The sequence below is a fragment of the Palaemon carinicauda genome, chromosome 37 (genome assembly GCF_036898095.1).
Source record: "Palaemon carinicauda isolate YSFRI2023 chromosome 37, ASM3689809v2, whole genome shotgun sequence".
NCBI classification, from domain to species: Eukaryota; Metazoa; Arthropoda; class Malacostraca; order Decapoda; family Palaemonidae; genus Palaemon; species Palaemon carinicauda.
The window spans coordinates 11,293,658-11,304,982 of NC_090761.1; positions in this window are offsets into that span (position 1 = coordinate 11,293,658).

An 11,325-nucleotide genomic window follows, 5' to 3' on the forward strand; every position below is an offset into this window, starting at 1 on the left:
TTGAAGAAAATAGAATAACCATTAGCGTGGCCAAGATATAGAAAGAAATTCTGATGCTGACTGATACGAAAAAATGTTTAAAGAATGTAAACTTGGAATTAAGATATAAAAAATATCAAAAATAAAGATATTAAAGTATGTCAGTATCAGTAAGAATAATTGTGGAGAAAACATTTGATGAATTAAGATTATGATTTGACCTTAAAGATGATAAGAGAAGAGTCTAAAATTAAAGCAAGTGGAATCAAGGAACGAAAAACATAAGGGAATATGTGGTAAATCAAAACATAAAAAGCGCTTTAATAATGCCAAAGAGCTCAGATGAATATGACAATGACTGGAAAATGAGGAAAAGTAATGGCGCGCCCACCTTGTACCTTCGCATTATGTTCTTTGATGGCTCCCAGAAAGCCAGTAAAGACTGTTAAAGCTATGGTGGCTTAACTAGTTAACATCAACAACGTTTAAGACTTTATCTTTCTAAATGAAACTTAATGCAGAAAATGGGATTTCAGCCGTCATTCTAAGCTTCCACAAAGCTTTGGCGAAAACGGATGTATCTAACATTTGCTATTTTCATTAAGTTTTGAATAATGAATCCAGTGAATATTTCTTGTACTTCCAAGAATATTCAGGGAAACGTATATTTAGAAATTATTATTGGTGATGCTTTCAATCTTTTAACATTTACAAAGGTGCATTAGTTGGTGAATTGATTGATTTATCATTTTTTCTTTCTACTAGTAGGAACACAACCTATTGCTATACTTTGTCAGTACAAAGTTTATTAATTATTTTACTCTTATCAACACTGAATTGCCTTAGATTATGATCCTTTCTTTCAAATAAGTTACGAAATATTAATTTTCTTAATTAAAATAAACATTTCAATAATCTCATGGCAATTGCTTTTACTTAACAGAGATGTAAATTAAAATCCCATTCGTTACTCAAACAAAAACACATCCCAGGAACACTGTATCGAAAGCAAACCATTAAAGTAAAAATGTTTGGAGCAATAAGGTGTTAATAACTTCATAAGGAAATTGTTCGTATTATGTTCTATATCCAGTTTGATTTTTTCACTTTTCATACAAATATATCAGGCTATAAAGTCTGTTTTAAGCCTCTATGATCATCTTAATATATTCTTTTCTCTGGACAGTTGCTTAAATCTGATGACTTTATTATATTATGTTGTACTATTTCCCTTGCTTCCGAAGGTATAACAATAATACTATTTTTTTTTCCATTTTATTACATTTCTGAATAACTTTATTCGTGGTAAAAAATATATGCATAAAGTTTTAAGGTAATGGAAAATACCAAATACTTTTAGGTACATTTGGAATGGCCATAATCACAATGGGAAAATGTTGTTGCGTTCTAAAACTGTTTAATTAAACTCGGTTCTCAACTTTCGCCGTGTTAGGTTCAACAGAATTCATCTAACACAGATGAGAGTGAATTGCAGTTGGTCAAAACGCTCCAATTAAGGCATTAGTCAAATGCCATCCTCAACCTACTAGCGGAGAAACAGAGCAAATTCACATATAGATTTTAGTGGCTCAAAGAGAACTATGTTGTTACAATACGACCTGAAACATGAATTTACTAAAAGGGTTGTGGTGGCCGATGTGGTAATGTCCCTGATTTGTGAACGCCAGACTGGGGTTCGAGTCCCGCTCAAACCCGTTAGTTTCTTTGGTCGCTGCAACCTCACCATCCTTGTGAGCTAAGGATGGGTGGTGGGTTTGTGGCCGCCTATAAGGCTATCTGCCGAACCTTCAGTAGCCATTGCTTGGCTCTCCTTGGTCCTAGCTTGGATGGAGAGGGGGCTTGGGCGCTGATCATATGTAATATGGTCAGTCTCTAGGGCCTTGTCCTGGTTGATAGGGCAAAGACACTGTCCCTTGCCCCTGCCATTCATGAGCGGCCGTTAAACCGTTAAACCTTCTGTAGAGACGAATGTCAGATTAATTAGGAAAAGAAATATTAGATTTATGGTTTTCGATGATATTTGTAATTGAATTAGCTATGGTATAACATTAGATTAATCTTTTGTATTTTTAGAATGAAGAATGCTTATGGAAAAGTACAGCTATAGTGTGTGCAGGCACACACGCACCCTTATATACACATGCATTGAGTGTTTGCCAGGTCGGTCAATTAAGATTGAATATACTCACAAAGTATGGTATTGATATAATAAGTATCAGTGTCTTATTATCATAATGTACCGTACTCCAGGTGTTAATAATTGTATATCTTTCATAGGATATAATCGAATGATAGATGATTAAAAAGAGCTACTTTGGAAATATACACAAAAGATCATAAATGGACTACTAAAATCAGGGTACTTGACGCAATAAAAACTGTAAAAGATATTTTACTGGAAAATTATGCTGATAAACAAAATCTTTTTATTTAGCATCAGATTATAGAATAGAAATCTAAACATGCGCAATAATTGCAATGCCAAAATACAAAATAGAAATTATATGATGAAGTAACTATAAAACTACTTTTGGCCCACCCTATATTGTCTTTAGGTGAGGTCAGACCAATGTAGGATCTCATATGCTCACAGGAATGATCTTTTTCACCTTCACAATAACTTTTTAGATATAAATTATGCAAAAAAATACTGAATCCTTATTCTGTGCTACTTATTAATTTCTTAGAAACATTATACATTTTGTTATATGCGCAAATAAATGTCTAGATGTCTACTAGATATAAAATGTCTAGGTGTTAAACTGTAACCCTACTTTTTGCCAACCCTGTATGCTTAAAACTAAGACAGGAAATGGCTTCCTTTAAAAATAAAGCTGAAAATTTCACATGAGTGTTTGTGAAAGTCCTGACCGCTAGTTTGATGCAAAGTTTTGGAGATTTTTTGACAATGGATTTCAGAAATATCCGTACTTCTATTTATACAAAAGCAGTAGTAAATGGTGATAATATCTAGTGCTAGAATTGTTTGCTTTCTAATTTCTATATCAATTTTCTTTAATACGATTTATGAATAGTAATATGTGCATAGTTTTTATGTAAACTTTGTAAAATGTAACAAAGCAAGTCAATACAAAAGTTTTCACTATATTACTATGAGTAAGTTTATGCCCATCAAAGTATGTATGTATGTTTGGACTCTAGATATATTTCGGCAACTTATTATTAACATAAGCTGTATTTTCTAGCATTTATTATCAAACCGTATTTAAGAAAATTATATTTCCCTATTTTGAGAGTCTGTACTGCATCATGAATTGTTTAATTTGTTCTATTTGAATAGTAAGAAAATGGCAGGTAACTTCCTCCCATGAGGCTGATGACAGCCGCAATGTCACATTATAAAATTCTTGTGCTCGTAGTGTGAAGAAGAATCTGGGGGAAGTGAAAGAGTCAAAATATTTTAGCTAACTTATATAGTTTATAAATTAAAGCTTCTGTCAGTAAGATTGTTATTCGAGATATGGGAAAGAATCAGGGGGAAAAGTAAATTTCACTGGATGGTATGAATTATGTCTGGCTGATTTTTGAGAATATGGAAAAGTGGTTGCGCTAGGAGATTTGAATGGAAAGGTAGGTGATAGAGAGAGTGGAAGTTGTTGGTACGTATGAAGCTCATTTAGTAAATGGGAAAAGACAGATATGTGCAGCTGGATCAAAAAAAAAGAAGAAAAAAAAAACTAATTGTTAGAAATTCGGATGTGCGAAATGTGATTTTGATCATTGTATTCGAAGAGAAACCGGAAATTAATAAACCCTGCAAGTTTATATGTTTGTGCAGAGCAAATGTAATGGTGCCACGAAGAGTGGCTGTTGGTATATTAGATCACCTTTAGGTTAAATCAAAATATTAAAATAATGCATTGAACAGTAGAGGGTGAAAATGTATTTGCATATTTAGTCAAGACAAGTGATTGTGATAAGAAGGTAGTGAGAGGAGTACATAAAAAGACGATAGATAAGATATAAGGGTAAAGAAAGATATGTGAACATAGGAGGTATGGAGACTATAACATTTCCTAACGGATATTATTGGTATGAGCATGTTAGCAAGAAAAGGTAATATAGATAGGAAGTAGCTTAGATACCAGTAAAGTCTGTTGCACGTTTTCATGAATTCTTCTTCTTCTTCTTCTTCTTCTTCTTCTTCTTCTTCTTCTTCTTCTTCTTCTTATTATTATTATTATTATTATTATTATTATTATTATTAATAATAATAATAGCTAAGCTACAACCCCAATAGGAAAAGTAGGATGCAATAACCCCAGGCTCCTATAAGGATTAATTGCCCGGTGAGAAAAGGTAATAAGGAAATAAATAAACCATAAGAGTAATAATGAACAATTAAAATAAAATATTTTAACAAGAGTTACAAAATGAAAACATCTTTCATCAATAAGCTATAAAAACTTAAAAACAAAACAAAACAAGACAATGGAAGACCATGGTACGGAGGCTATGGCACTAGCCAAGACTAGAGATCAATTATTTAATTTTGGAGTGACCTTCTTCTAGAAGAGCTGCTTACCATAACTAAATCAATCACAGTGTTGTCAGGTGTACGAGTACAGAGGAAAATGTGGAAAGACTAGACTAGATTATTCGGGGAATGTGTAAGGAAAGGATAATATGAGCCGTAACCATAGAGAGGGATCCAATGTGGTCTCTCTGCCCAGTCAAAGAACCCACTAAGTCTCTAGCGGTAGTATCTCAACGGGTGGCTGGTGCCCTGGGCAACCTACTAAATTTTCTTCCTACCCATCAATCAAGATTTTCAAACTAGGCATTCTTTATATCATTTATTCATTACTTTTCTCATTCTCAAACTAGATTAAATTGAATAGAATGGATGGCATTCATTGACACTAAGGTCAAAATAATATTTTAGCAGTGACTAGTATTTCTCACTTAGTAATAAAGGACATGATAGAAGGTTGAGACGCACAATTTCCAATCAACTAGAAGATTATCCAACAAATATTAACATTGGAATTGAGGGAAGAATATTAATTCGTTGTCTAAAAGATAACAAAATCAACATCATTATTTAGTCGCTGAATTTTCCCCAGAATTTTCTTGTAAAGAAGGGAAAATGTCTCCTCAACTCCTATCACTCATAACATAGACATCTGCTGATTCCTGACGTTGACGTCGATTAATTACTTCGATTAAAAGATAAGAATGATCAGTGATACTTCGGTTATCAAAGCAAATGAGGTTTTCGTCTTAGGTTAATAGGGATAGCTTCCTAATTTATATCACTTTTACCAAAAGACATATCTTGAACTTTCAGACAAGATTATTTTCAAAGACGTTTATGAACCTAAAGGTTAAAGGTGTCTGGTTTCAGTCCCATTTTCATCAGAATAGATGCTCTCTAGAACGCTAGCCGGGCAAGCCCCCCCCCCCCCTGTGCTGCTCAACCACAACAGTGCCCTCCCCAGTAAACAGTTTGAAATCACGGTCCCGGGTTGGGATCAGTCTGCTGCCATGCAAATACTAGGGGAATACATACCATTTTACTAGCCTGGAGGCTAAGAACAACAAGTTTTTTTCATCTTTTCAACATTTTGAACAATTGTGGAAGGATTTATTCCTCTCTGTTAACGTCCTTTATATAGTTTGATTACTTGGACAATATTGTTCTGAATATATTTTCTGTTTCTTATTTAGTATAAACTTCTTCCGGATTTAACTTTAAGCAATTTTTATTTAAATATCTCTCCTTATAGCCTTTTTTTACGTACAGTACATATTTAATTAATGTGAATACACGTGCTTAGATTAGTGGCCTTTTACAACCAGAGAACAATTTCCTTCGTAAAACATATTAATATTTCCTACAAATTAATTAAAGTCGTATAAGTGAGATCAAACTCTCTCTTCTTTATTTCTTTCTTTAAAATTCCAAAATGCCTTTAAAGGAATATCATATTGTAGTTAATCTTCAACTAGCTTCATTTAAGTATTTTTGCTTCTTTTGTGAAAACATTTTTAGTATATACCCGAGATATAAATCTCTTTTATCATCAACACATAAAAGTCCCTTTTGTTATCCAGCACATCTTTATTAAAATGTTAACGCAATTTACTTGCAAATAACACTTGATTAAAATAATTTCCACATCCACAATTACCTTATTAACTTTCGACTACAAGTAACGATTTCTGATTATTTACCTTTCAAACGAATGTCGAATTCTCCGAACACTGACATTGTTTTTTTTTTTTTTTTTTTTTTTTCATACAAACATGATTTTCTTTTTATTTTAACGGGTGACAATAAACTTACATACTTCCTGCTTGCATGCAGCTTAGGTCTCTTGATTTTTACAGATATTATATTTACTATTACTTTAAAGACTAAAGCCTAATTGACACATATGCGGTTTAAGGCTGCGACAGAATTTAGTTCATTAAGACATAATTACGAGGGTCGCAACGAGCAACAGCATCAAGAGGTTATGGTAGTAAAGCTTTCTCTTGCTTGAGGGCACACTCGGGCACACTATTCTATCTAATTTCTCTTCCTCTTGTTTTGATAAAGTTTCATGGTATATATAGGAAATATTTATTTTAATGTTGTGACTGTTCTTAAACTATTTTATTATTCCTTGTTTTCTTTTCTCACTGGGCTATTTTCTCTGTTGGAGCCCCTGGGCTTATAGCATCCTTCTTCTCCAACTAGGGTTGTAAGTTAACAAGTAAAATAATAATAATAATACATCACCTCATACCAATTGTCCCAATGCTTTGTTATACCAATATGGTGACTAACAACATGACGTTGCTAACGGGTGACAAGTTATTTTTACTTGTCACCCGAACCATGCGGTTAAGAGCGATTATCGAAAAACTTGATTGTTAACAAAGGTGACGGCCTTAGATCTCATATGAGTTACTCGGATATCAAACCACTGATCTCTAGTCTTGGGTAGTGCCATAGCCTCTGTACCATGGCCTTCCACTGTCTTGGATTAGAGTTCTCTTGCTTGAGGGTACATTCTGGCACACTATTCTATCGTATTTCCCTTTTTTTTTTATCTTTTTTTTTAAGTTTTTATAGTTTATATATAAAAGATCTAATTTAATGATATTACTGTTCTTAAAATATTTCATTTTGATTATTTATTAATTCTCTTGTAGCTTATTTCCTTTCCTCACTGGGTTATTTTTCTCTGATGGAGCCCTTGGGCTTATAGAATCTTGCTTGTTTTCCTAATCTTTAAATTGCCAATATAATCTAGTAATTACAGCTTAATGATCTGTATGTAATTAAAAGCACCCTTGAAAAGTTTAATGCTTTGAGGAAAAGATCACATTTTTAGAAAAGCAAATCTTCTGAGCATTATTATTACTACATCCTTCCCCTCTAACTTCCTTCTATAATCCATTATTGCTCCTCCCACTGCTTTCATTAACTCGTTATCGCAAGTCTCTCGCCTCACTTTGGCTTATTCCAAGAAAAAATACTTTGATAATGAATTTCTTATACCCTGTTATGTGCTACTCCGGTATCAAATTGAACTTCTCTTGGAAATCATACCTCAGAATAATGTTCTTAGTAGCCATTTCTCTTATTATAAATCATAGATGATACTTCACTATATATATATATATATATATATATATATATATATATATATATATATATATATATATATAAATATATATATATATATATATATATATATATATATATATATATATATATATATATATATATATATATACACACACAAATCTAATATAACTTATATGTTACATACAATCAATTACATACATATTTTAATATATATACAATATTGATTAGATATAGATTTATACATATATCCACATACCTATATTTATGTATACGTTTCTATTTATACTGTACAAATACAGTGTTCACACATACACACACAAGTATATATATATATATATATATATATATATATATATATATATATATATATATATATATATGTATATATATGTATATATATATATATATATATGTATATATATATGTATATATGTATATATATATATATATATATATATATATATATATATATATATATATATATATATATATAAGGAGAGAGAGAGAGAGAGAGAGAGAGAGAGAGAGAGAGAGAGAGAGAGAGAGAGAGAGAGAGAGAGATCAAGCTAAAATCAGTACATGATGGAAATTCTGTGGCATTAAGATGAGCCCTAACAAAACTCGAGGCATGATTTTAAGTAGTTAGAGGACATTAGCTCCTCAACAACCTTATCTTAGTATTAATTATATTTCTGGAACTATATACAACTCCTTTAGAAATTTTAGGTGTGACTCTTGATTAGAGATTTACTTTTGAAAAACATAATATGTCTGTTCCTTCTTTAGCTGCACAAAAAAATATAAATATATATATATATATATATATATATATATATATATATATATATATATATATATATATATATATATATATATATATATATATATATATATATATATATATATATATTCTTATTGAAAGCATTTTAAGATTTTCGCTGATAAATCGATTTCGGAGAATTTTCTCAATTCTGTCTTTCTACCTTAGTTTCGATTATTGTTCTCTTGTTTGATCTTCAGCTGCTGAGTTTCATCTTAATTTGTTTGACAAAAAGTTGCTGTGCATCAAATTTATTATTCATGATCATGATATTAATATGTGACACTGTCGTTCAGATAGTTCTTCGTGCATATCGTATAAGATTTTTTATAATTCTGACCATCCTTTGCATCCAGATCTTCCCTTCTCATACTATCTTCTACATATTACTAAATATGCAGTTAATTCTCTCTCTCTCTCTCTCTCTCTCTCTCTCTCTCTCTCTCTCTCTCTCTCTCTCTCTCTCTCTCTCTCTCTCTCTCTCTCTCTATATATATATATATATATATATACATATATATATATATATATATATATATATATATATATATATATATATATATATATATATATATATGTATATATATATATATATATATATATATATATATATACATATATATATATATATATATATATATATATATATATATATATATATATATATATATATATATATATTTACAGATACCACCGCCTGTGACAATCGTAGAAGCTGTCGCGGAGAGATTTAGTAAACTTCATTCATGTACCAAAATTCTGTAGTCACTATTTTATCCTGGAAATTTGAATGTCGAGATGCCGCTGAAATAGGTGACTTGGTAAATGATATAACTGAAAGATAATAATTTGTTTACTGATGAATAGAGGAATGATGTAGGTTAGTATATCAAAAAAGGGAAAAAAATAAAGACGTGAAAACAAAGGCATGAATACGAAATGAGGATTACTTCGTAATATCATTCCAGATTATCCTATGACTATTCCCATGCTGGTTGCCTTATGCTGGTCGGCTGTGGCTTCATTAATGTCTTTATTGCCATTACTACCATTGCAACAACACTGTCATAATGTGATATTGGCGGTTAAAAATCCGCATTTTTGGAACGCTTTCACTCTAATGGCCAAATTCTCGATAAGTGAGATTAACAGATTTGGGATACATTAACATTTTTTAGACTACTCTAATATGATTATCACGACTGTTCGCCAACGTGCAAGCGTATTCAAATTAATTCGTACACTGGTTAGAAGTATTATATTGTACCGCACGTGGTTCATACAAGCTCGTACACTGTAACGTTAATCCTTTTTTTTATCTCTTGCTCTTTTTTAGCTTAGTCTAACACAATCATGGCTGTTCACCAACGTGCAGGCGTATTCAAATACATAAGGATACTGGTTAGAAATGTTTCATTGTACCGCACGTGGTTCATACACTCGTACACTGTAACGTTAATTTTTTTCTTTTTTTTTCACTCTCCCCCGCACTGATAATAGAAACCTGTTTAAGCTTGCTATAGCATATTTTATACTGTTTGAATTTTGTGTCATTCTTGTTCTCAACTGTCTGTATATAAGCTCTTGTCTTGTTGAATAAATCTCACTTGCATTCATCTTGCCTCTCTATTAGTACCTAACAGCGACTTCGCACACGTACCCCACGTTTTTCATACACACTCTGGTGGTGATAATATGATCGAATGGATGACCATGGTTCGAAAGATATTTCTCTATGAATTAAAAAAAAATTAATTTCAAAATTAGTTAGGTAAAGGTAATGGTAACTACTTTCTTTTTAGCATCTTCCAAGAAAAACTGGATTTTGAAGTGGCAATTGCCTTCTCATACGTCTTGGATCTTTTTTAAGCCCTATTGATTTTATGAGCAAGTTTAGTGATAAATGGGAAATTGACTAATATCTTAAGGACGATGACAGTTTCAAATAAATTCTCTATACACAGATTTAGAAAATAAATTCCGCTATTTCTACAGCTATTCTGCAGCGCTTCAATGGTATACTTTGCGTGGGGTTGTATTTAATATTTTATTTTTGTTTTCAGTATATTCCCCCCCCCTTTTTTTTTAATCAAAGTTCTTTAACAAATATCACCATTTTTCAATGCTGAAAAAGGGTTAGGTAAAAAAAAGATAAAAAAAACTCCACCACTGTAAATATAACGTCAATTGTTTCCATAGGGATGAAGACAAAATATCATCCTTAGTGATGTGTCATATTCAATAACATTTCTCAGCATTGAACATAATGATTAATCCCACTCAGTATTGTTATAAATTGATTCCAATCTCGCAAACAATAGCTGAGCATAACTGAATATTTTTAAAAGTCATTGGATAATGGAAGCAAAACCATGAGTAATACATCAAAAGACGCACCAAATTTATAAAAGAAGTGTATATTGCTTCTATGTTTAAATGATTTAATTCCACTACACAAGACTGCTCAGAAAGAGACTATGAATCCTAAGTGATTAATTTCAATATTAATAAAAAAAATTCTTTTGGGGGGAGGAATTTTAACTGCCTTTAGTGACACATTATAACAACCTCGTATTCATTCAACAATATATAAAATTAAAGGAGAGATGTATCAGAGAAGTTACACCTTATACCTGTAACCATGGTAGGCACCGAAACATCCACATCAATGGTTGTCACTCTACCATATATCTAACTCGCTAACATTATGAGTAGACGAAAAGACGCATAATTAGGTGATACATTATTCGATAAAGGTACCTAAGCTCAAAATGATAGTTAATAATAATCATTTCCTCAAGGACTTGAGCCACTAAGAATTTGAATGATGCCCTTCAAGAAGATCAAAAAGAAAAAGGGCCTCTAGATAAGGAAAACTAATTTACAAGCTTGAGTGTGTGTG